Below are 26,334 nucleotides of genomic sequence, written 5' to 3'. Positions count from 1 at the left end.
AAACAAGCTGATAATGTGAGCATGACTCGGCCACAGCTCACATGCCATTTTAACTCTCCGTAAAATATTGCCAGAGTTGTTTTTGAAAAGAATCCAAATTGTTGAAAATGTTTGCGTTCTTAGCACATCTAGTTATTACACCGTATACTGAAAATCAGGGACAAACATACCTCTCGTGCAAAAGGTGCACCCCCAAACTCGTAACCTATATTTTCCCCTACTAGACTATTGAAAACTCTGTCGCGGTACGAAGAGCTGAATGTACTGAAAGTTGTAGTTCCTTTCGTTCACTGGAACCAGTTCGGACAACGTCCAGACAGTGTACGAAAGGAATCCCTTCTGTGCACCCCCAAACTCGTAACCTATATTTTCCCCCTACTAGACTATTGAAAACTCTGTCGCGGTACGAAGAGCTGAATGTACTGAAAGTTGTAGTTCCTTTCGTTCACTGGAACCGGTTCGGACAACGTCCAGACAGTGTACGAAAGGAATCCCTTCTGTGCACCCCCAAACTCGTAACCTATATTTTCCCCTACTAGACTATTGAAAACTCTGTCGCGGTACGAAGAGCTGAATGTACTGAAAGTTGTAGTTCCTTTCGTTCACTGGAACCAGTTCGGACAACGTCCAGACAGTGTACGAAAGGAATCCCTTCTGTGCACCCCCAAACTCGTAACCTATATTTTCCCCTACTAGACTATTGAAAACTCTGTCGCGGTACGAAGAGCTGAATGTACTGAAAGTTGTAGTTCCTTTCGTTCACTGGAACCAGTTCGGACAACGTCCAGACAGTGTACGAAAGGAATCCCTTCTGTGCACCCCAAACTCGTAACCTATATTTTCCCCTACTAGACTATTGAAAACTCTGTCGCGGTACGAAGAGCTGAATGTACTGAAAGTTGTAGTTCCTTTCGTTCACTGGAACCAGTTCGGACAACGTCCAGACAGTGTACGAAAGGAATCCCTTCTGTGCACCCCCAAACTCGTAACCTATATTTTCCCCAACTAGACTATTCAAAAACTCTGTCGCGGTACGAAGAGCTGAATGTACTGAAAGTTGTAGTTCCTTTCGTTCACTGGAACCGGTTCGGACAACGTCCAGACAGTGTACGAAAGGAATCCCTTCTGTGCACCCCCAAACTCGTAACCTATATTTTCCCCTACTAGACTATTGAAAACTCTGTCGCGGTACGAAGAGCTGAATGTACTGAAAGTTGTAGTTCCTTTCGTTCACTGGAACCAGTTCGGACAACGTCCAGACAGTGTACGAAAGGAATCCCTTCTGTGCACCCCCAAACTCGTAACCTATATTTTCCCCTACTAGACTATTGAAAACTCTGTCGCGGTACGAAGAGCTGAATGTACTGAAAGTTGTAGTTCCTTTCGTTCACTGGAACCAGTTCGGACAACGTCCAGACAGTGTACGAAAGGAATCCCTTCTGTGCACCCCCAAACTCGTAACCTATATTTTCCCCTACTAGACTATTGAAAACTCTGTCGCGGTACGAAGAGCTGAATGTACTGAAAGTTGTAGTTCCTTTCGTTCACTGGAACCAGTTCGGACAACGTCCAGACAGTGTACGAAAGGAATCCCTTCTGTGCACCCCCAAACTCGTAACCTATATTTTCCCCTACTAGACTATTCAAAACTCTGTCGCGGTACGAAGAGCTGAATGTACTGAAAGTTGTAGTTCCTTTCGTTCACTGGAACCAGTTCGGACAACGTCCAGACAGTGTACGAAAGGAATCCCTTCTGTGCACCCCCAAACTCGTAACCTATATTTTCCCCTACTAGACTATTGAAAACTCTGTCGCGGTACGAAGAGCTGAATGTACTGAAAGTTGTAGTTCCTTTCGTTCACTGGAACCAGTTTCGGACAACGTCCAGACAGTGTACGAAAGGAATCCCTTCTGTGCACCCCCAAACTCGTAACCTATATTTTCCCCTACTAGACTATTCAAAACTCTGTCGCGGTACGAAGAGCTGAATGTACTGAAAGTTGTAGTTCCTTTCGTTCACTGGAACCAGTTCGGACAACGTCCAGACAGTGTACGAAAGGAATCCCTTCTGTGCACCCCCAAACTCGTAACCTATATTTTCCCCTACTAGACTATTCAAAACTCTGTCGCGGTACGAAGAGCTGAATGTACTGAAAGTTGTAGTTCCTTTCGTTCACTGGAACCAGTTCGGACAACGTCCAGACAGTGTACGAAAGGAATCCCTTCTGTGCACCCCCAAACTCGTAACCTATATTTTCCCCTACTAGACTATTCAAAACTCTGTCGCGGTACGAAGAGCTGAATGTACTGAAAGTTGTAGTTCCTTTCGTTCACTGGAACCAGTTCGGACAACGTCCAGACAGTGTACGAAAGGAATCCCTTCTGTGCACCCCCAAACTCGTAACCTATATTTTCCCCTACTAGACTATTCAAAACTCTGTCGCGGTACGAAGAGCTGAATGTACTGAAAGTTGTAGTTCCTTTCGTTCACTGGAACCAGTTCGGACAACGTCCAGACAGTGTACGAAAGGAATCCCTTCTGTGCACCCCCAAACTCGTAACCTATATTTTCCCCTACTAGACTATTGAAAACTCTGTCGCGGTACGAAGAGCTGAATGTACTGAAAGTTGTAGTTCCTTTCGTTCACTGGAACCAGTTCGGACAACGTCCAGACAGTGTACGAAAGGAATCCCTTCTGTGCACCCCCAAACTCGTAACCTATATTTTCCCCAACTAGACTATTCAAAACTCTGTCGCGGTACGAAGAGCTGAATGTACTGAAAGTTGTAGTTCCTTTCGTTCACTGGAACCAGTTCGGACAACGTCCAGACAGTGTACGAAAGGAATCCCTTCTGTGCACCCCCAAACTCGTAACCTATATTTTCCCCAACTAGACTATTCAAAACTCTGTCGCGGTACGAAGAGCTGAATGTACTGAAAGTTGTAGTTCCTTTCGTTCACTGGAACCAGTTCGGACAACGTCCAGACAGTGTACGAAAGGAATCCCTTCTGTGCACCCCCAAACTCGTAACCTATATTTTCCCCTACTAGACTATTGAAAACTCTGTCGCGGTACGAAGAGCTGAATGTACTGAAAGTTGTAGTTCCTTTCGTTCACTGGAACCAGTTCGGACAACGTCCAGACAGTGTACGAAAGGAATCCCTTCTGTGCACCCTCAATAACTTAGTGTTAACCTGTGCAGTACTTATCACAAGTAATGGTGGCGTATTGAAGAACTAGCTTCGGACCAAGTACCTGAAAGCGTCATACAAGAATATGTTATTAATAACTCTGCCAATACACTCAGTAAGACCCAAATTTATGTATGGATAGTTTTTAAAAGTACTACTCTTCTTAAAAAATGTGTATCGAATTACAAAAATACTGACTAAAACGACGCTCGGGTATCGAGTTAAAGTTGGCAGGTCCGTTGGTACTTAAAAGGAGGCGGGGAAAAGGGATTGCGGACGTGGAGAGTGTCCTCATGGCGCCCGCACGTGCCTAGTTTGTTTATGTGGATTTAACCCGACGTGTGCTGTATGTGATGCTGAGTTTGCTTTGTGTCAGTGATCGTGTTGTTTCACTGTTATTGCTGATTTGCCGTCACGTCCCCTGGCCGATTGTTGCTCTAACATCTGTGCATGCAATATGTCACATCAACTAACCGCTCTACCTATGCGCACTCGACACAGTTGTGTCAACTGACCGACAATTGATTCGGTGTTTTGTCATCTATATTATGTGCGCACTCATACGAGTATACAGTTGTGTTAACTGACCGACTACTGCTTTTCGTTTTGTGTTATAGCTATAAACAAACATTATTATTTTGTATTATTTTGAGTATTTAAAAGGGTATACTTAACACTTTTATTAACGAAATTGGGAACAGTAATCATTCTTTTAACGTACATAGCGAGCTACATGATTACATATTGCGCATGTGTGCTGAATTTATCTTTACTAGTAATTAATGAAAAACTCAATCATGTTTTATTTCCACATGTTTCAGAGTACATTCATGGTTGTTATGCTTAGTATTAAACACTTGTATATACATACGTCGTTGATGAGTTACAATTCATTTAATTTTAAATATTCCAAGTATTAGTTCTATTTTGCATTTCAACTTTTTTTTATGTACTTCGGTAATGCCGAACATTACTGAATGCAGATATCTATCATAGTCTATCATAGTATTGTCGAAAATAAAAGTGAAAGTTCTAAAACATACGTGTTGAGTTTCTGGGCATCCTCTTTATCACCAAACTCTATAAGTTATAACAATAATTTCAAATTCGTTTGGAAAGTTCACCAATATTTTACAGAAATGATTTTAGGTGTAAATTTGATGAAGGAAGCAGTTGGGTGTAACGACCACACACACACACCGTATACGAAATGAACTAAGCGATTTCAAGACTTGTACTTAGTACCAACCACACTTTTTTCTTCGTTAAATATAACAGCAAATTTCCTTAATTATAACCTATCCATGTAATAACCTACCTTACCCACGTTTAACGTCCCTAACCCACATCTAAAGTTGTCATGCCCGTATCTTAAACCCATTTTTCTAAGGATAAATGCATTTGCTTTGAGAAAAATAAACAAAACTAACCTAACTACCGTACCTTCCAGCTACGTGACCCAACCTTCCCTAATCAAACGCTAACCTACATACCATAGGGCAGACCGCCCTACCCGATAGAAATTGTGACTGCTGCCCAGATAGGACACCAGAATGTCCTATCCCCGTTGAAATAAAATAAATCGACAGCAATAAAGTAAGGTAAAGCCGTCTCATTTTACCAGGCGAAGTTAGGGCTAAGAAGCCCTCTCTAACACTTAACCGGGGGACCAACGGCTTAAAGGTGACTTACGAACCACCACCAACGGTCGGACAGGCGGGCTGCTTGCAAGGACAGGATCGCTCAGCGGTCACCCATCCATGGTTGGTGTAGTTATCTTGCGATAACCGTTGTACCCGCTACACTGCACCATTGACCAATAAATCAGGACTGTTGTTATTGTTCAATGTATGTTACTCCAATTATCGTTAGGTAAATATTTGCTATTTTTAACCGAAAACATGTACAAAGTACAACAAGTAAATATAGTCGGTATGGTTTTTGTAATACAATATTAGTTGTGTAACTTATGAAGTGTGCAATGCATAAGTAATGGTTTAACTGTGCTGTACCTAATAAATGGCATTATCAATCAAGTCAAAGTTCGTTGTGTGTGCAATAAAGAGGAATTTCTCTGTCTAAAAACGGGTTAAATTTTATTTCTTAAAACATAAAAAGTTTGATTTGTTACCTTCCTCCACCCGGTAGACCTTTAAGTGACCGAGGCCAGAATGCACTGCATGGATCAGATGAATATTCACGCTGTCACCGGACTGTACACAGTGTGTTACTAGTTTGCGAACCGAAGACCAAAGAATAACTATTGTTTATTATCCCCATCGTCTATGACTATGTCTACGCCATTTGCAGCCTAGGCCAAGTGTTCGACATTATACAAATATATGACAAAAAAATAGAAAGAGTTGTCGAGGCTTGTAATAATGTTCTCCGAATGTTCCATAAACGTTAAATGCCACTATACATATGCCGTATACACAGCTCACATAGATATAGAGCCATTGTTAATGCCCTGTCTCGTGTATGTAACCACACCATAAACCCTGTGACCTAATTCACCTTCAGATCTGTAAGAGAGAATATTACATCTTGCACGAGAGTTTCTTGTTGTGGAAGTATGTGTAGCTTATTATTCAACAAAGGTTTTCTAAGGAGATCGTGTTTTGGCTCCGAAGAGTGTATCAATATTTAGACTGCAAACATGTAGAATTGGGCTTTATTCTGTTTAGTTGTTTGTTTGCCGCATTGATTGTAGCGGATCGAGGTTGGAGATCACAAATTAAGTCAAGGAACAGCTAAAGTCGAGGTTTGTTGATCGATTAAAGTCAATGCGTGTTACATCACACCTCTTCATTCACACTAGGATCCCACATACTGATAGCTCAGAGACTCGTCACACCTTTTTAACCCGCCTTTCACAATGATACACTCTTGAGCGCACACAAAGACACATTCGTTGCATTGGCGTGTTTTACAATATAAAACATTACATTACGATTCCATACTGAACCTTAATATGTTCACGGGAATTTGTGTCAGAATAATATGTGTCAATATCTCACTAGCTGCTGTACACAGTCTGTGAAATCTTGTAAATCTACCTATTTTGATATAGTTAAATATTATTTCAGTTGTTTACCAAAACAGGTTTGCTACCCTAAATCAGCTTCGTCCGACCAACCTTAAAATTTTTAATAGAAACTAAAATACCAGCAATATCTTTAAAGTAATAACACACTGTTAGTTTGTAATAGTGATAGTTTGGACTGACGTGTCAGTCCTGTATTAATTTCTTTTATTAATATTAATATTCCTTACCTGTTTTTTGATTCTAGATCGTATGTGAACTTGTATTAAAATGCAACGTCTTTTGAGCTTCGTAAATTTATTACAAGTCTTTTTTATAAAGAAGATGGCGTTGTAGAATTCGCTTCTGGATTCATGCAGAGTTAAGACGCAACTCGGCAACGTATGAACTTCAATTTATTAACAATATTACTCTTGTGTTTCAAAACAACGTGGACACATGTTTTATTTAGATCCCTGTTTTAGAATGTAAAGTTTGTTCAGGCATTTTGTCACAACATTGTTTGGATTGTATATACGCTTGCTTTATATTATACAAATGTAATGTAAATTTAATTTACAAATCGCCAGTACCATTATACAATTCCGAGTCGTGGTCTGTAGACATTATACAACAAGGCCACTGCAACGACATTATCTTTTCCTAAGTACAGTGAATACAGAACTTTTTTTACAAAATACAGAATTAAGGTAGACGAAACTAAAATTGAGTGTGGCCTATGTGTTAAACAAGTAGAACAGAGTTGCGTGTGCAAAGCCTTCAGAGCTCACATCCGCGTTGTCTTTAGTGCTCGCTATTCCCGATAATTAACAAAAAACGTTGTCATGTAACGTTTGGCAACATAAGTAAAGAATTAAGTATATATATCACGAAAAAGTCGTTCGACGTTAGCACAGTTTGTCAGCTATGTCAAAATAAAGTGTAGAATATCTAATAAATATTGACAAGGAATGACAATACGTAGTCTGAGCGGTTGTGTTGTAAGAATTTGTTCTAAATGTTTGTACCAATGAAGACGTTAATTAATTACTGCGCTGACTCGATTCTAAGAACCTCAACGTTAGTACCAATGAAACCTTTAATTACTGCATGTGATTGTAGCACTTCTTGTCTTCTGGCTGACTCGATTGTAGGAACTACTCCGTTATTATCAATGGAACCATTATTTAATGCACCTGTGGCACTTCTCGTCTCCTGGCTGACTGGAATCGACGAACCACACCGTTAGTAAATATGAATTCTTTAATATTGCTACACCTGAGTGGAGACCTGTGATTCTTGTCGTCTCTGGAATGACTTGAATCTAGAAACCACAACGTTAATTCCAATGGACTGTTTAATTACTACAACTGAGTTCAAAACTGTTCAAAAACAGTTCAAAAAATCTTTATTTGGCAATAGTTTTACAGGCATTTCGAATTTTCATTCCCATGTGCTTCAAGTAGCACGCGTGGGAAAAACAGTTACGATAGAATACAATATACATAGCCCTCAATCATAGTTATACAATACTATCATGCTATATATAATAAAAGATATGCCTTATTTTTCCATTTTATGTGCTTATTCTTTACATTTTTTATTAAATATATAAATTTTACATGAAAGACTGTTAACATTATTCTTCTCTCGATTTTCATAGAAATTTTTTAATTATATAAGTAAAGAATAACAACAATATAGACTATATAAATATAAAATAACAACAAATATAACAAAATATATCCAATAAAGCTTTGCACAAACCTTTCTATAAATCTCTTATAATAAATAACAGGCATAACAATTGACAAATGCAAATAAAAAACAGTTTACACCTTATGAGTACCCCAAGGTACATTTGATTCTGATGGTAAGTGAATGATCTAAATATGAGAAAGACAAAAAATAATCAACAATACTTAAGTAACAATGATAGCAAATAAATATGCTTAAATATTACATAAATACATTAACAAACACAAAAAATAAAATAAATAAATATTACATTAAGATGGCATATATGATTACATAGATGTATACACATAAATATCAGTGGTTCTGACGGTTTACAAAATCTAAGGCAGAATTCTTAATTTTATTCTTATTCTCTATAAGTATATTATTTCCCTTGAATATGATAAACCTGTTAAACAGCGTAGGCCCCAAGTAGCAATATTGATGTTTACTAATTTCTTTATTACATCGTGGAACCATTACTAATTTCCTGATATTGTCATTACCATATACTGTATTTGGTATTTATCTGAATGTGTATTATTTATTGTTTATTTATATATAATAGTGCCTATGTAACATTTAGAATAATATGTATTTATAGTTATTTTGCTAATAAATATTCCAGTGATACAATGGATATGGGACTTGGACTCAAACCACTTATTTAACATTTTGATTTGTTTGTACTGCTATAATGTAATTGGGTGTATTTCCTGTTTTATAGCATGAAAATAAAATAAAATAAATTAGAGCAAGATTTTCAGCAGATCGTGTTATCCTTTCCCTTTGTAATACAGTACAATTATTTAGGTATGTATGCGTGTACATTATTAAGCCATATTCATGCAATTGTTGAAATGTTAAAATGTTCCGTTCTTTAAAAAATATGGCATACTCTGTCAAAACGCTTTAAATTACTTATGGTTCGAACAGCATTTCTCTGGCACACTATGACAGGTTTTAATATCGTTGGGTAAGTTCCTTCAAAATGAATTATACCATACCTCAACTTACTTTCAAACCATGAAATATATAATTGTATTAAATATTCTTGTCTTATATAGTCTCTTATATAGTACAGGGAGTAATTAATGTTTCTTAGCTTTTTGACCAGATAATTAATATGATGATTCCACTTTAAATGCTGATCCACGTAAACACAGATATTTAACAGACTCGACAATTTCTATACTAGAACATTTACATTCATATTTACACTGATGCTGATGACAATAAAAATCGAAGACTTCTTTCAACTCTGATTTTTCTTTGTTACAATCAAAAACATGATGCATTTAGTTTTGGATACAGTAATCAGCAATCTATTATTTACTAGCCACTCTGAAACCTTTACTAAGTCATTTTTTACTTTTAGTTTTAATAACTATCGATTGTAGGCCGAGCACACAAGTGCCGTGTCATCGGCATAGGCAAAAATAGTTGAATTAAAATTAATATCTAAAGGTCGTTAATGTACACAAGGAACATTAAAGGACCAAGAACCCCGCCTTGAGCTGTACCATACTTCAGATCCTGGACCTCGCTTAAAGTATTATTTATTTTTACAGCTTGACGCCTGCCTTTACAAAAAGAAATCAACCAAGACAGGGCCGTACCACCAATACCATACTTCTTAAATTTATTAATCAATATATTTACATCTAAAATATCAAAAGCTTTCTGCATATCTAAATATATTGCAAGGGTATATTTGTGCTGGTCAATTGCCGATGCTATCGTACTGATGTGTTTTTCTATTGCCAAGTCCGTGCCCCTACCAGGGAGGAAACCATACTGATTATTAGACAAAATAAAATTGTTTTGGAAATATAAAAGAAGTTTATTTTTTATTATTCTTTCAAAAATTTTAGCTAGTATGGTATTAATTAATGAAATTGGACCATATGAGGCCACCTCGTGAACACTGCCAGACTTTAATATAGGCACTACCACAGTGTTTTAAAATCACTGGGAAACAAGCCTTGCTCGACAGATTAAAAAAAAATAAAACTTAAGAGTAGAGTAAACACATCCATATTTTCCTTAATGTCGCAAATACTTATCCCATCTATCCCCCTGCTATTTTTGTTCATCATATTACTAACAACATCTAATTTCGTTATCTGCTACCTCAAATTTACTTAAATCTACATTGCTGTGCACCTGCTCATCATGAAACAAATCACAACCAAAGGATGAGTGGAGACCTGTGGCTCTTGTCGTCTCTGAACTGACTTGAATCTAGGGACCACACATTGTTTCAATGGACTGTTTAATTGCTACACCTGAGTGGATGTGTGGTTCTTGTCGTCTCTGAACTGACTTGAATCTAGGGACCACATTGTTTCAATGGACTGTTTAATTGCTACACCTGAGTGGATGTGTGGCTCTTGTCGTCTCTGAACTGACTTGAATCTAGGGACCACATTGTTTCAATGGACTGTTTAATTGCTACACCAGAGTGGATGTGTGGCTCTTGTCGTCTCTGAACTGACTTGAATCTAGGGACCACATTGTTTCAATGGACTGTTTAATTGCTACACCAGAGTGGATGTGTGGCTCTTGTCGTCTCTGAACTGACTTGAATCTAGGGACCACATTGTTTCAATGGACTGTTTAATTGCTACACCTGAGTGGACGTGTGGCTCTTGTCGTCTCTGAACTGACTTGAATCTAGGGACCACATTGTTTCAATGGACTGTTTAATTGCTACACCTGAGTGGATGTGTGGCCCTTGTCGTCTCTGAACTGACTTGAATCTAGGGACCACATTGTTTCAATGGACTGTTTAATTGCTACACCTGAGTGGACGTGTGGCTCTTGTCGTCTCTGAACTGACTTGAATCTAGGGACCACATTGTTTTCAATGGACTGTTTAATTGCTACACCTGAGTAGATGTGTGGCTCTTGTCGTCTCTGAACTGACTTGAATCTAGGGACCACATTGTTTCAATGGACTTTTTAATTGCTACACCTGAGTGGATGTGTGGCTCTTGTCGTCTCTGGACTGACTTGAATCTAGGAACCACATCGTTAGGACATATGGACTCCTTAATTACTGCACCAGATTATAGTACTCCTAGTATCCTTATTGACATAATTCTATTAAATTGTACGTCAGTGCCAATGGACCTCTCAATTAGTGCACCAATGTGGAAACCGCTGACACCTCTCGTGTCCTGTCTGACTTGATTCTAGGAACCACACCGTTATTACCAATGGACCCTCTAAACAGTGCACTTGAGTGGAGACTTGTGGCTCGTTTCTTGGCTTTCGATGAAATCTTACGATTATGTGTGTTTTGCATTGTAAACTATTAAAGCAAAATTTATTATCTCTATAACCATTGTTTTGTTTATTGAAATTATATATTGCTAAATTAAAAATAATGCCACTAGAGTTTACAATTATTATAATACACTAGATCTATAAATACACTTATTAAATATTGTGCTTTAAATCCCTAATGTTTTTATGTTTCGATTATGTTTAGCTTTTGCTGAAAAAATGTTGAACGTTTTGTATTTTATCGCTTATGTCTTAAATACGTATAAACTTTTGGAAAATGACATATCTGTTGTAATCATATTTACTATATTAAAACTAACATTTCCGATAACTCTGCGACAAAAATAATAACATAATATTGTTCCAGGTCGGCTTTTAAACGTATTTGTTCAGAGATTAATATGAGTAAGCAGACGTACTATTGTTATAGGTCCATGGAAACAATCCATGGAAAGTCGAACACATTGATGGCAGGGCGAAAACTAGTATTATGGCTTGAGTCGTTTGAGGCAAATTAGTCCCAATACAGTTTAATAGTGTGGCAATCTGATTTACTTTCTGGTTGAGATTAAAGAAAGAACCCACAATCAAAATTACCGTATAGTATTACTGTTTTATGATGTAAAGCTGTCTTATTTTACCAGGTGAAATTAGAGCTAAGAAGCCCTCTCTAACACAACCTGGGGACCAACGGCTTACAGGTGACTTCTGAACCGCCAGGAATGGCCGGGCAGGCGGGCCGGGCCGCTTGCAATGACAGGCTCGCTCAGCGGCCACCCATCCGAGCAGCAGCCACGCTCGACGTTGCTCGACACGGCCATCTTGCGATAACCGTTGTTATTCTTGTTCTGAGAATATAGATTTGTTTCTGCCCTTTTGTCAAAGATGCACATATGAGCGTGTTCAACCTCTATTCCTGGGAGAGATTTAAATGTATCATTAATGTGTTCCGAAAAGACGACGACCTTTCGGCTACGAAAAGTAATTTAGAAGGAGTAATTTTTGTTAAAAACATTTAGGAAAAAATGACAACTATTCATAATTGTCCATTTTTAATTAACTTAGCGGACGCATTAACAGGTTGCTAAACACCAGATAACGATATTAAAATCATCGTACACTTTCATAAAATGTTACGTATATAAAAATAAAAAGAATATAGGCGTTCCTTCTTCCGATGAGCTTATTAGGGAAAACGAGTATTTGGACAATTTTGTTGATCAGTGATGTAATGATAGCTGTATAGATGACTAGTGCAATTTTTGCCAAGTACAAACATATAACAGTAACATTTGTCGTGTTTGTTTTAGCACGCGGTGGACTTGTCTCCGTGATGATCTTCTATCTTCCAAAGGTATGATGCATTTTTATCGATTTATCATGTAAACAGCATGTACTTTTTATATATAACTGTATATGAACTTATGTAAAATTTATTATGAGACACCTGTAAACTTCTTAGTTCTTAGGATTTCAGGTTTCTTAGGCGGCCAGTCTCAGTCAGGACTATTGCCCACATTTTCAACATCATACTCTGTCGAAACATTGCTAAAGTAATTAATATCTTGAAATACTTAGGCCTATGGGGAGCCATATTTAGTTAGCTGGCGTCAATCCGAAACTGCCTGTACTACATATCCGCTTGTACAGGCAGAGAGAAGGTGGGTAGGTGGATTGTAACTGGCTGAACACTAACTAATGAACGGCCATTACGATCAAACAGTGTACGACAGACAAAATAATGTTACATAATTTTATCAAATGATTGTGGATTAATTATATTTATACTATTCTCTTAGAATTAGACTGACTATGGATACATAACATTGTTGAGAAATTCACTTTAGCGATTGTGGCAAATACTAGGCTTGTAATAACATCGAACATTTAATCATACCAATTGAAGCTTACAGAAAAGCATGAAGGACATTGTGAAAAGAGCTGGAAAAAATTAGGGTAACTGAATACCAAAGGCAATTTTCGAAACAATTATTTTATTGCATTTTTTAATGTTTTATCCATTCTGAAAAAGATACAATACTTAATATAAAACTATAGTAAAATCCTCAAAACAAATATATTATAAGATAATGCAGTAATATTTTCGGCGCAGTTTGTAATCATATGAGAATTTCAAATGGTACATCATGTCTGCTGTACTGCTTTTCACGGTTCCCTTAGAGTTCATAGTGTGCACCAAGTAAGGTGATGTGAAAATAAAAAAGCTCGAGTGCGTCAGACACATGTTCTTGACAATATAACTGATATGTGGAACTAGGATTATAGCATAAATACAAAAGTATAGGATTTACTATATGCAATTCCAAATTCAGCAAAAGGTTGATATTTCAGGTTATTTATTCATACTTTCATATTGACTTGTCAATATAATTGTACATGTATTTTCAGTCATATTAAATTATATGTGTGATATGGAATAATTATCAAAATATGTATCAAATAAAAAAAGATTTTCTTATTAGAAAGCGTTGTTTTAGCATTTTTTTTTAATTTAATACCATCCCAAAACAGTGAATTAATTTATTCTAATGGAAGAAATTGAAGAATTACATAAGAAGATTTACACTATTCATTAGTGCGAAACAGTCGTAGAAGTATAATATTTGCTGAAAACAATTATAAAACGTAAAATAATATATGGAAAGAAGTTACAGACTCAGAACAATAAAACATGAAAAATTAATAAATTATAGATGAGGTCTGTATTATTTAGAACGAGAGAGATATATAACATTACATGTTAGTTACTGTATTTACCAATGTACAAGTTCATTTAAACCGTTATCTTATAATTATCGTTCGAGAAATGCTTAAGATTTTGAATAAGTATAAGTAGCAAGTGGTAATTAAAGTTTAATGTTTTTCTGTGCTCGTATCATCAAACCTTAGGTTATAGATAAGGTAGAGTCTACTCGTTCTGAGATTCCTTGCTAAAGCCATTAACATTGGTAACGTGACAAAAATAAACTTGTAGTATAAGATTGATTACTCGTTCTGAGATTCCTTGCTAAGAACATTTATATTGAAAACGTGATGAAAAGAAACGTATAGTATAGATTGTTTACTCGCTAAGGGCATTGATTGATATTGACAACGTGATCAAAATAAAAGTGTGTTATAGACCGAGTACTGCACCTGTGGCCTAATTTAATTTTATAACATGTTTAAAAATAATGATGGGAAAAGGGATGTTAAGAAAATTAGAATGAATTATTTAAGTATTATTTGAAAAGAGAGATTTTAATTCATTAGAATAAGTCCTGTTATTCCACTCTCTATACAATTCATGTGTACACTACAAATAATTTAGTACACTATAGTTTTATACAGTATGAACCGGTTAAACATGAAAGTAGTCAATGCAAATAGTAAAGCTACTTGCTTATTTCAACATTATCTTATTCCATCGCGTTCTCAGTCTTAAGTTTCACCAACGAAAACAATCTCGACTTTAACCTCACAACATTCTTCCAATAACTTCTGCATTCTGAGAACTTGCTAGTTTATTTCGAAGGAATTTACTGTGGTATTCAGTTGAATACACAGCGACATGCAGCTAACTGTTGTGTTGAGCAGAATACGACATCACACGGCAGTCGGAAAGGGGTGGATAGGGTGCTTTGGTGGGGGAGGGGAGAGTGCCGCATTTTGATAAGGGTTGTGACATTACCTCGGGCAAGAAATATCTTACTTTTGGTTATGTGTCTTTTTATTTCCATTTGTTACCTGGGGAGGAAACCGCTATCTCTGGATTGATATTTCTCGTTATATTTATGAGCAAGTTTTAACTCCCTTTTTTGTCGCGACTATTATTTTATATTTGTACCCGACCACGTTGTGCAATCATATCATACTGGTTCGCATTGATGTCTTCTTTTGGGTTTTTACACAATATCAATTATGTAATGTCAAGTAGCAACTTATGATGGTTATCAGAGGTATGCAATTATAACACTTAGGCGTTAGGTTAAATAGGTGTTATAAGAAAAATAATGGTGCAAGATGACCTAGTGTAGGTAGGTAATGCGATTCTTTAATTATTATGATTATGCCACTATAATGACGGGTCCAACAATGACGAAATATCCAGTCCGCGAAAGATTCTAAATTGGTATGTTGACCACATCCCGCCCCCGGCGGTTGGACGAGAACTGCGAAGGAGGACATTGGGAATGTCGACAATGACGAGATAAGCAGTCCCTGACATATTTACTGATGATATGTTGACCACATCCCGCCCCCGTCGCGGCGGTTGGACGAGAACTGCGAAGGAGGACATTGGGAATGTCGACAATGACGAGATAAGCAGTCCCTGACATATTTACTGATGATATGTTGAACACATCCCGCCCCCGGCGGTTGGACGAGAACTGCGAAGGAGAACATTGGGAATGTCGACAATGACGAGATAAGCAGTCCCTGACATATTTACTGATGATATGTTGACCACATCCCGCCCCCGGCGGTTGGACGAGAACTGCGAAGGAGGACATTGGGAATGTCGACAATGACGAGATAAGCAGTCCCTGACATATTTACTGATGATATGTTGACCACATCCCGCCCCCGTCGCGGCGGTTGGACGAGAACTGCGAAGGAGGACATTGGGAATGTCGACAATGACGAGATAAGCAGTCCCTGACATATTTACTGATGATATGTTGAACACATCCCGCCCCCGGCGGTTGGACGAGAACTGCGAAGGAGAACATTGGGAATGTCGACAATGACGAGATAAGCAGTCCCTGACATATTTACTGATGATATGTTGACCACATCCCGCCCCCGGCGGTTGGACGAGAACTGCGAAGGAGGACATTGGGAATGTCGACACTGACGAGACAAGCCGCTCCTGACATATTTACTGATGATATGTTGACCACATCCCGCCCCCGGCGGTTGGACGAGAACTGCGAAGGAGGACATTGGGAATGTCGACAATGACGAGATAAGCAGTCCCTGACATATTTACTGATGATATGTTGACCACATCCCGCCCCCGGCGGTTGGACGAGAACTGCGAAGGAGGACATTGGGAATGTCGACACTGACGAGACAAGCCGCTCCTGACATATTTACTGATGATATGTTGACCACATCCCGCCCCCGGCGGTTGGACGAGAACTGCGAAGGAGGACATTGGGAATGTCGACAATGACGAGATAAGCAGTCCCTGACATATTTACTGATGATATGTTGACCACATCCCGCCCCCCGTCGCGGCGGTTGGACGAGAACTGCGAAGGAGGACATTGGGAATGTCGACAATGACGAGATAAGCAGTCCCTGACATATTTACTGATGATATGTTGAACACATCCCGCCCTCGGCGGTTGGACGAGAACTGCGAATGAGAACATTGGGAATGTCGACAATGACGAGATAAGCAGTCCCTGACATATTTACTGATGATATGTTGACCACATCCCGCCCCCGGCGGTTGGACGAGAACTGCGAAGGAGGACATTGGGAATGTCGACACTGACGAGACAAGCCGCTCCTGACATATTTACTGATGATATGTTGACCACATCCCGCCCCCGGCGGTTGGACGAGAACTGCGAAGGAGGACATTGGGAATGTCGACAATGACGAGATAAGCAGTCCCTGACATATTTACTGATGATATGTTGACCACATCCCGCCCCCGGCGGTTGGACGAGAACTGCGAAGGAGGACATTGGGAATGTCGACAATGACGAGATAAGCAGTCCCTGACATATTTACTGATGATATGTGGAACACATCCCGCCCCCGGCGGTTGGACGAGAACTGCGAAGGAGAACATTGGGAATGTCGACAATGACGAGATATGCAGTCCCTGACATATTTACTGATGATATGTTGACCACATCCCGCCCCCGGCGGTTGGACGAGAACTGCGAAGGAGGACATTGGGAATGTCGACACTGACGAGACAAGCCGCTCCTGACATATTGATATGTTGACCACATCCCGCCCCCGGCGGTTGGACGAGAACTGCGAAGGAGGACATTGGGAATGTCGACAATGACGAGATAAGCAGTCCCTGACATATTTACTGATGATATGTTGACCACATCCCGCCCCCGGCGGTTGGACGAGAACTGCGAAGGAGGACATTGGGAATGTCGACACTGACGAGACAAGCCGCTCCTGACATATTTACTGATGATATGTTGACCACATCCCGCCCCCGTCGGTTGGACGAGAACTGCGAAGGAGGACATTGGGAATGTCGACACTGACGAGACAAGCCGCCCCTGATGTGTTGACAGTCGGTATGTAACATCTCTATTGTTACACACTGTAACACATTGTTCAGCGCTCATATATACTGCGAACGTCGTTCCATTTACATCCAAAGCTGGGGTACATAATTATTTCTTAGGAGTCCTTATTATTATTACTTGCTAATTAATTAAAATTATAAATCACTCGTTGAAAATAAAGAAATTAATCATAATCAATTTATAATTTAACACTCCTCAATTTTAACTTGAATGATAAAAATAACGGAAATCAATAATTAAAATAAATCCTCTCTCGCACAGTTCTTGTGATTTCAAATAAACTTCTGCTATCCTCTACTTTATGTAGCGGTACTTCAGTATACGTTTTAGCTTCACTGTATATTGTCCTTTCTTTTCAGACTACTTTCTGAATTGTATTTATTGAATTAATTAAGTGACTTAATTTTTTGAAAGTACCTACGGACAAAAAATCTAATTACCACAATCCTACTATATGTTACGCGTTTTAGAAAAGATGTTTAAAAGGGAACACTACAACATTTTGAACTAAGTTACATAGAATACTGGAACATCTACAAGTATTCAAAAGTGAGACGCAATATAAAATCAATAATATAATTCAGCTATTACTTACTCGGTGATGTTCTGCACAATCAAGATGTCTGTTATGAAATGCTAGCTCCGAATTCAGCAAGTTTTAACAGGGAAACGATCTAGATGAAGCTCGACCAAACAAATGAATAGCTGACCGCTTCCAACTCCTGCCCCCCCAGCACCGTAGTCGCGAAACGGCCAAGATCACAGCAGTGAACAACTTCCAATTCTTTAATTTTCTAATTTCCGAGGGTATTTGCTATATAAAAAAAACTACGCTATACAATTACGTTTCCTTTACAAACGTTACACACACCAACAACGAGACTGTCCGTTTCAGTGGGTACTATTTGTCATGTGTACGTTTGTGATGGCCTTGTTTGAAAATTGTATCTAATTAAGTTCTATTTATTACAGATACATCGGTGTGCCAAGGGAAACATTAGCAAATTTCTGTAGTTAATATGTTACAATATCTTGTTTAATTCGGTCAGTGCAATGGTCTATTAGTAGACTATTAGTCTATTGGTCTATTAGTAGACAGTTGCCCCTTACGTTTTCTGGCAATGAATCTGAATTAACAAATATAAAGAATTAATTTTTTATTAGAACTAAATATTAAAGGGTATTTCATACGTAGAAGTAAGACGGAACTTAGCTGGATAAACATTCAGATATATTTTGATGAATGTTTTTACGCAGTTTCATGGTATCAGTATTTGTGCCAGTGTGTAGTATTTGAACTGGGGGATCTAGAGCTATAAATATTATAGCGTCCATGTTCATTTCCAAAGGTTTGGAACGTTGTTTTAGAATAAATCAGAATTAATAAATCGGTGTGATCCCGCAGTCGCGAGGCTATCGAGGAACAGGCAATATTCGTATTGGATCTGTCTGGGGAAATTTAGTTGGGAGTGAGACATCCTGTCAAGAGTGACTTGAAGCCCGATTAATTGAGTAGTGAAGATGTTCACTCGTAGCTGCTGACTGCCTCTGCTGATGTCAGGGACTGCTGCTGCTCATTGCGGTCCGCTGCTGATTGCCTTTAACCGGGCCACTTGTCTTCAACATTCCTCCAAATACCGCTTTATTCGTGTACCTCGTATGGACATTAATCCGCACGACTGTTTTGTCACAATTCTCTAGATTCATGCATTTAAAGTCAGTAATTCTAATAAATAATATTATTTATAATTTTTAAGAAGTACTCAGAAATGTACGATTATACATAGATGTTTTCTCGCACATTTGCGAGTAATAAAGCAATATCTGTTATTTCAATTGGACATTGATTTTGGGCAGTTCTATTAACGTTCATTATACTCTTTGGCAGTGTTTAGACACAGTGGAAGATGTCTCAGAAGACGATATCACGCAACACGTGGCATAATATAGGTTTTGTCCGATCAGCCAAAAATGTATCACCTAAAAACTCAAAATTGTACTTGAATGTAAAGTAGCTTATATAAACCCGTGTTATATTATTAGATATGCGATCGTACATGAGATTAAATGTTATCGTTAATTCACCAAACGTGCAATATATGTCGTAACCTGGCTCGGGTTATACGGTAACATTTTGCTAAACAACAACAAAAGTGGTAGTTACAAGGTAATTTTGTTTTTCTGCCTTTTATATTTGTAATAAGGTACTCGTGATAGTGTTCTAAAGCTAACGGACGTTCTTAACCCATGTGAAACATATTTAAATTCTTAGTGTATTTCTCATTTATTCTACTCTATTCAACTCTGAGTCACACACACGCGCGCGCGCGCGCGCTATAATGTCGTCTTCATGTTAGAGAACTATTGTCGAAGTCTTCCGATTTACGCAATGTCTCGATCGTGTCAACGAAACAGTTACGGTTTAATATTTTATACTAACATGGCTCTACATAATATTACAAGAATTTAATCGTGTTAACTTGGTTTCATCTCGTTATAAAGTGGCGAAATTAGGTTTAAATAATAAAAAATAATCCATTAAATGGTTGAAAATATTTCTGTAAGTGACATTGATATTAATTAGACAGTTGTTACACAACTAAATGTAAACCTCATTACATCTTCTCAATATGTAGGTATGAAATCGTTTCGGATCGAAACCAAACTTACCGAAGAAGAAACGTCCTAACCGAAATTAAATTAATAAGTTTGGAAAAATCACGTCTTTCGCAGGAATATATATGTTACTAACGAGATTATACACAGCTGTAATTTTTCCTGCACAGTAAGTGTGCAGTTCCAAGAATAAAGAATGTCTTAAAACGTGTAACAATTAACGCGCTGAGAGGCTTAAAACTCGCCATGTGGAATATAATCGTTTGAAATGCAGAAAAGCCCCGGGGACAACAAGCTTACTCAAGACTAAGTTGAGAAGTGGCCAACTTGGAGTAAAATGAATTAGCACCTCAGTAGCAAACTGTCGCCAACTCCCGGCCGGTTACCCCGAGTCGCTGAAAGCTTCCCGAGATTAAGGATAAAAAACTTTAAAATACAAACTGGAAAAGTTTCTGAAGGAGCAAAATGAATCTCTTCGAATAAAACTTCAGGTAAAATGTAGATCCTTGTAAGTCGAGAAAGCCGTAAGAGATATTTACGATTTTAAACTCCAAAAGTGAAGAAGTCGCAGGTGCAATTTGAAAGTCGGGGCTGTATATTATTATTGTATATCAACTACTGTGTTCAATAATCGTACAGTACGGAGTTTACTGCCATATTAAACAAGTCCACAAACAAAATCTGAGCAAGAATGTTTATTAGAATGACAATGTATTTGATAAAAATTTATGTAATTCATTTTTTAGTTCTTTAACTATTTTATTATTCGGCTTAAAAGCTGTTGTATTATGTATGTTTTACAATTGTTTTTTTAGCGTGTATCGGGCTTTCCAGTGAATATAGGGATAGAAACATTTCAACTGTAACTTTTCTATTTTGTGTTGCATCAGTTCGAGCATATTGATATCCAAGGAAACCATGGACCTTGTGCTGTCTCATAGACGAAGAACGATGGGATAAAAATAAAAATATCCGATCGATTTTTTTTCGCCAGTTCTGTTTCGTTAAGTAGCTTAGGTTGTTCTCGATCCAGGATAGTCATAGTTCAGTACCACATAATTTAAGTCTTTGGTTTAAATCTTCCACAAAAGAGGTTTTATAAATCAAGCCTTCCATTGTTGTCAGTTCTTACGTTGAAGCTTTTCTTAGATCAACTTGAAGACATATTGCCCAATGTCATTTGTACATTTCTTTATAGTGTTGCAAGTAAACAAAATTCCTCCTGTTGTCAGTATTGATTACGCCCTCTCGTAGGAGAGATAGGGACGAAAGTGTAGTCACAGGTTTAACCTGCAATAACGGTTCTCATTGTATGTTCCAGAATTACAAAAAATATGCATGCTTTATGTAACTTCAAAAATGTTTGTTTAAATATTGAATATGGCCTCTTTCGGCTGATATAAATGCATTAGATATAAGGTACAAAACTTTGAAGCAACTATGACTAAATGGGAGTATTTAGATTTCAAAAACAGCTGTCATAATCATTCGAAAAAGTTGAAATCAAGAAACACCTTCGAGTAATCGAGGTTGATCTTATCTTTTACAGAGTTTTGTTCTATTAATCAAAAGTGCTGGTCGAAGCTATATTGTTCTGGGCAGAGCATTGACACTTGAGAGTGAAACTAGTGTGAGAGTCAGCTTCAGAATACACCGAACCGTCTTCGAGAGATTGTTTTCACTAGTTGGTATTCGAGTAACTCAAACTCTTCAAACAGCACTTCTCAATTTTTTTATATATATGTTATAATAATGTTACAATTGCGTAAACGGTTTCGTCCAACCCAATGCCACAGCCCCGCTATACTTCGATGATTCGAAACGACAGTGTGGAGGTGCCGAACCACGAATGGTCATACCACATGGAATACTAATAGATATCCCTAAAATTCCCATTTAAATAGAAAATGTAACAGTCCTGACACTCTGTGCCTTGGAAACGAGATATTCATATCTTACTAACTGAACTTCCACATCCTATTCAACCATGTTCAGTTTTGTAGACAGAAGATCTCTTATCGAGGTCACACGTAAGCAAGAACATACCATCAAGACCTGTAGTCAGTCACATGAGAAGTATCTGTCTGATGCTGTCAGAGATCCTTCCTTGAGTGACTAATATTCCGTCTGTAGCTGGCAATAATTCACCCGTGAGACTAGTATTCCGTCTGTAGCTGGCAACGATTCGCCCCGTGAGACTAGTATTCCAAATGTAGCTAAAAACGATTTACTTAGTGTGAATAGTACTCCGTCTGTAGGCGGCAATTCTTCCCGTGCGACTAGTATTCCAAATGTAGATATAAACGATTCATCCGTGACACTAGTATTTCGTCTATAGCTGGCAACGATTCGCTCCGTGAGACTTGTATTCCAAATATAGCTAAAAACGATTCACTTAGTGAGACTAGTATTCCGTCTGTAGCTGGCAATAATTCGCCGCGTGAGACTAGTATTCCGTCTGTAGCTGACAACAATTCACCCCGTGAGACTAGTATTCCGTCTGTAGCTGGCAAACAATTCACCCCGTGAGACTAGTATTCCGTCTGTAGCTGGCAATAATTCACCCGTGAGACTAGTATTCCGTCTGTAGCTGGCAACAATTCACCCCGTGCGACTAGTATTCCGTGTGTAGCTGGCAATAATTAACCCCGTGAGACTAGTATTCCGTCTGTAGCTGGCAACAATTCACCCCGTGAGACTAGTATTCCGTCTGTAGCTGGCAATAATTCACCCCGTGAGACTAGTATTCCGTCTGTAGCTGGCAACAATTCACCCGTGAGACTAGTATTCCGTCTGTAGCTGGCAATAATTCACCCCGTGAGACTAGTATTCCGTCTGTAGCTGGCAACAATTCACCCGTGAGACTAGTATTCCGTCTGTAGCTGGCAATAATTCACCCCGTGAGACTAGTATTCCGTGTGTAGCTGGCAATAATTAACCCCGTAGGACTAGTATTCCGTCTGTAGCTGGCAACAATTCACCCGTGAGACTAGTATTCCCGTCTGTAGCTGGCAACAATTCACTTAGTGAGACTAGTATTCCGTCTGTAGCTGGCAATAATTCACCGCGTGAGACTAGTATTCCGTCTGTAGCTGACAACAATTCACCCCGTGAGACTAGTACTCCGTATGTAGCTGGCAATAATTCACCCCGTGCGACTAGTATTCCGTGTGTAGCTGGCAATAATTAACCCCGTAGGACTAGTATTCCGTCTGTAGCTGGCAACAATTCACCCGTGAGACTAGTATTCCGTCTGTAGCTGGCAACAATTCACCCGTGAGACTAGTATTCCGTCTGCAGCTGGCAACAATTCACTCCGTGCGACTAGTATTCTGTGTGTAGCTGGCAATAATTAACCCCGTAGGACTAGTATTCCGTCTGTAGCTGGCAACAATTCACCCGTGAGACTAGTATTCCGTCTGTAGGTGGAAATAATTCACCCCGTGAGACTAGTATTCCGTCTGTAGCTGGCAACAATTCACCCGTGAGACTAGTATTCCGTCTGTAGCTGGCAAATAATTCACCCCGTGAGACTAGTATTCCGTCTGTAGCTGGCAACAATTCACCCGTGAGACTAGTATTCCGTCTGTAGGTGGCAATAATTCACCCCGTGAGACTAGTATTCCGTCTGTAGCTGGCAACAATTCACCCGTGAGACTAGTATTCCGTCTGTAGGTGGAAATAATTCACCCCGTGAGACTAGTATTCCGTCTGTAGCTGGCAACAATTCACCCCGTGAGACTAGTATTCCGTCTGTAGCTGGCAATAATTCACCCCGTGCGACTAGTATTCCGTGTGTAGCTGGCAATAATTAACCCCGTGAGACTAGTATTCCGTCTGTAGCTGGCAACAATTCACCCGTGAGACTAGTATTCCAAATATAGCTAAAAACGATTCACTTAGTGAGACTAGTATTCCGTCTGTAGCTGGCAATAATTCGCCGCGTGAGACTAGTATTCCGTCTGTAGCTGACAACAATTCACCCCGTGAGACTAGTACTCCGTATGTAGCTGGCAATAATTCACCCCGTGCGACTAGTATTCCGTGTGTAGCTGGCAATAATTAACCCCGTAGGACTAGTATTCCGTCTGTAGCTGGCAACAATTCACCCGTGAGACTAGTATTCCGTCTGCAGCTGGCAACAATTCACCCGTGAGACTAGTATTCCGTCTGTAGCTGGCAACAATTCACCCGTGAGACTAGTATTCCGTCTGTAGCTGGCAATAATTAACCCCGTAGGACTAGTATTCCGTCTGTAGCTGGCAACAATTCACCCGTGAGACTAGTATTCCGTCTGTAGCTGGCAACAATTCACCCCGTGAGACTAGTATTCCGTGTGTAGCTGGCAATAATTAACCCCGTAGGACTAGTATTCCGTCTGTAGCTGGCAACAATTCACCCGTGAGACTAGTATTCCGTCTGTAGCTGGCAACAATTCACCCGTGAGACTAGTATTCCGTCTGTAGCTGACAACAATTCACCCCGTGAGACTAGTACTCCGTATGTAGCTGGCAATAATTCACCCCGTGCGACTAGTATTCCGTGTGTAGCTGGCAATAATTAACCCCGTAGGACTAGTATTCCGTCTGCAGCTGGCAACAATTCACCCGTGAGACTAGTATTCCGTGTGTAGCTGGCAACAATTCACCCGTGAGACTAGTATTCCGTCTGTAGCTGACAACAATTCACCCCGTGAGACTAGTACTCCGTATGTAGCTGGCAATAATTCACCACGTGCGACTAGTATTCCGTGTGTAGCTGGCAATAATTAACCCCGTAGGACTAGTATTCCGTCTGTAGCTGGCAACAATTCACCCGTGAGACTAGTATTCCGTCTGTAGGTGGAAATAATTCACCCCGTGAGACTAGTATTCCGTCTGTAGCTGGCAACAATTCACCCGTGAGACTAGTATTCCGTCTGTAGGTGGAAATAATTCCACCCCGTGAGACTAGTATTCCGTCTGTAGCTGGCAACAATTCACCCGTGAGACTAGTATTCCGTCTGTAGGTGGAAATAATTCACCCCGTGAGACTAGTATTCCGTCTGTAGCTGGAAATAATTCACCCCGTGAGACTAGTATTCCGTCTGTAGGTGGAAATAATTCACCCCGTGAGACTAGTATTCCGTCTGTAGCTGGCAACAATTCACCCGTGAGACTAGTATTCCGTCTGTAGGTGGAAATAATTCACCCCGTGAGACTAGTATTCCGTCTGTAGCTGGCAACAATTCACCCGTGAGACTAGTATTCCGTCTGTAGGTGGAAATAATTCACCCCGTGAGACTAGTATTCCGTCTGTAGCTGGCAACAATTCACCCGTGAGACTAGTATTCCGTCTGTAGCTGGAAATAATTCACCCCGTGAGACTAGTATTCCGTCTGTAGCTGGCAACAATTCACCCCGTGAGACTAGTATTCCGTCTGTAGGTGGAAATAATTCACCCCGTGAGACTAGTATTCCGTCTGTAGCTGGCAACAATTCACCCGTGAGACTAGTATTCCGTCTGTAGCTGGCAACAATTCACCCCGTGAGACTAGTATTCCGTCTGTAGCTGGCAACAATTCACCCGTGAGACTAGTATTCCGTCTGTAGCTGGCAATAATTCACCCGTGAGACTAGTATTCCGTCTGTAGCTGGCAACAATTCACCCCGTGAGACTAGTATTCCGTCTGTAGGTGGAAATAATTCACCCCGTGAGACTAGTATTCCGTCTGTAGCTGGCAACAATTCACCCGTGAGACTAGTATTCCGTCTGTAGCTGGCAACAATTCACCCCGTGAGACTAGTATTCCGTCTGTAGCTGGCAACAATTCACCCGTGAGACTAGTATTCCGTCTGTAGGTGGAAATAATTCACCCCGTGAGACTAGTATTCCGTCTGTAGCTGGCAACAATTCACCCGTGAGACTAGTATTCCGTCTGTAGCTGGCAAATAATTCACCCCGTGAGACTAGTATTCCGTCTGTAGCTGGCAACAATTCACCCGTGAGACTAGTATTCCGTCTGTAGCTGGCAACAATTCACCCCGTGAGACTAGTATTCCGTCTGTAGCTGGCAACAATTCACCCGTGAGACTAGTATTCCGTCTGTAGGTGGCAAATAATTCACCCCGTGAGACTAGTATTCCGTCTGTAGCTGGCAACAATTCACCCGTGAGACTAGTATTCCGTCTGTAGCTGTG

The 26,334-nt window shown here is 39.5% G+C and overlaps 1 protein-coding gene across 3 annotated transcripts in view; it reads left to right on the top strand.

The window, feature by feature from the left end:
- Window positions 1-26,334, top strand: part of LOC124368677 (ligand of Numb protein X 2-like) — a 392,173-nt gene that overhangs the window by 53,887 nt on the left and 311,952 nt on the right. For all 3 annotated transcript variants that reach the window (XM_046825960.1, XM_046825961.1, XM_046825957.1), the window contains exon 3: window positions 12,557-12,600. The gene's annotated coding sequence lies outside the window, so the exon portion shown is untranslated. The remainder of the gene's footprint in view (window positions 1-12,556; window positions 12,601-26,334) is intronic.

Source organism: Homalodisca vitripennis, chromosome X (genome assembly GCF_021130785.1).
Source record: "Homalodisca vitripennis isolate AUS2020 chromosome X, UT_GWSS_2.1, whole genome shotgun sequence".
NCBI classification, from domain to species: Eukaryota; Metazoa; Arthropoda; class Insecta; order Hemiptera; family Cicadellidae; genus Homalodisca; species Homalodisca vitripennis.
This window is presented reverse-complemented; position numbering and strand designations above follow the sequence as displayed.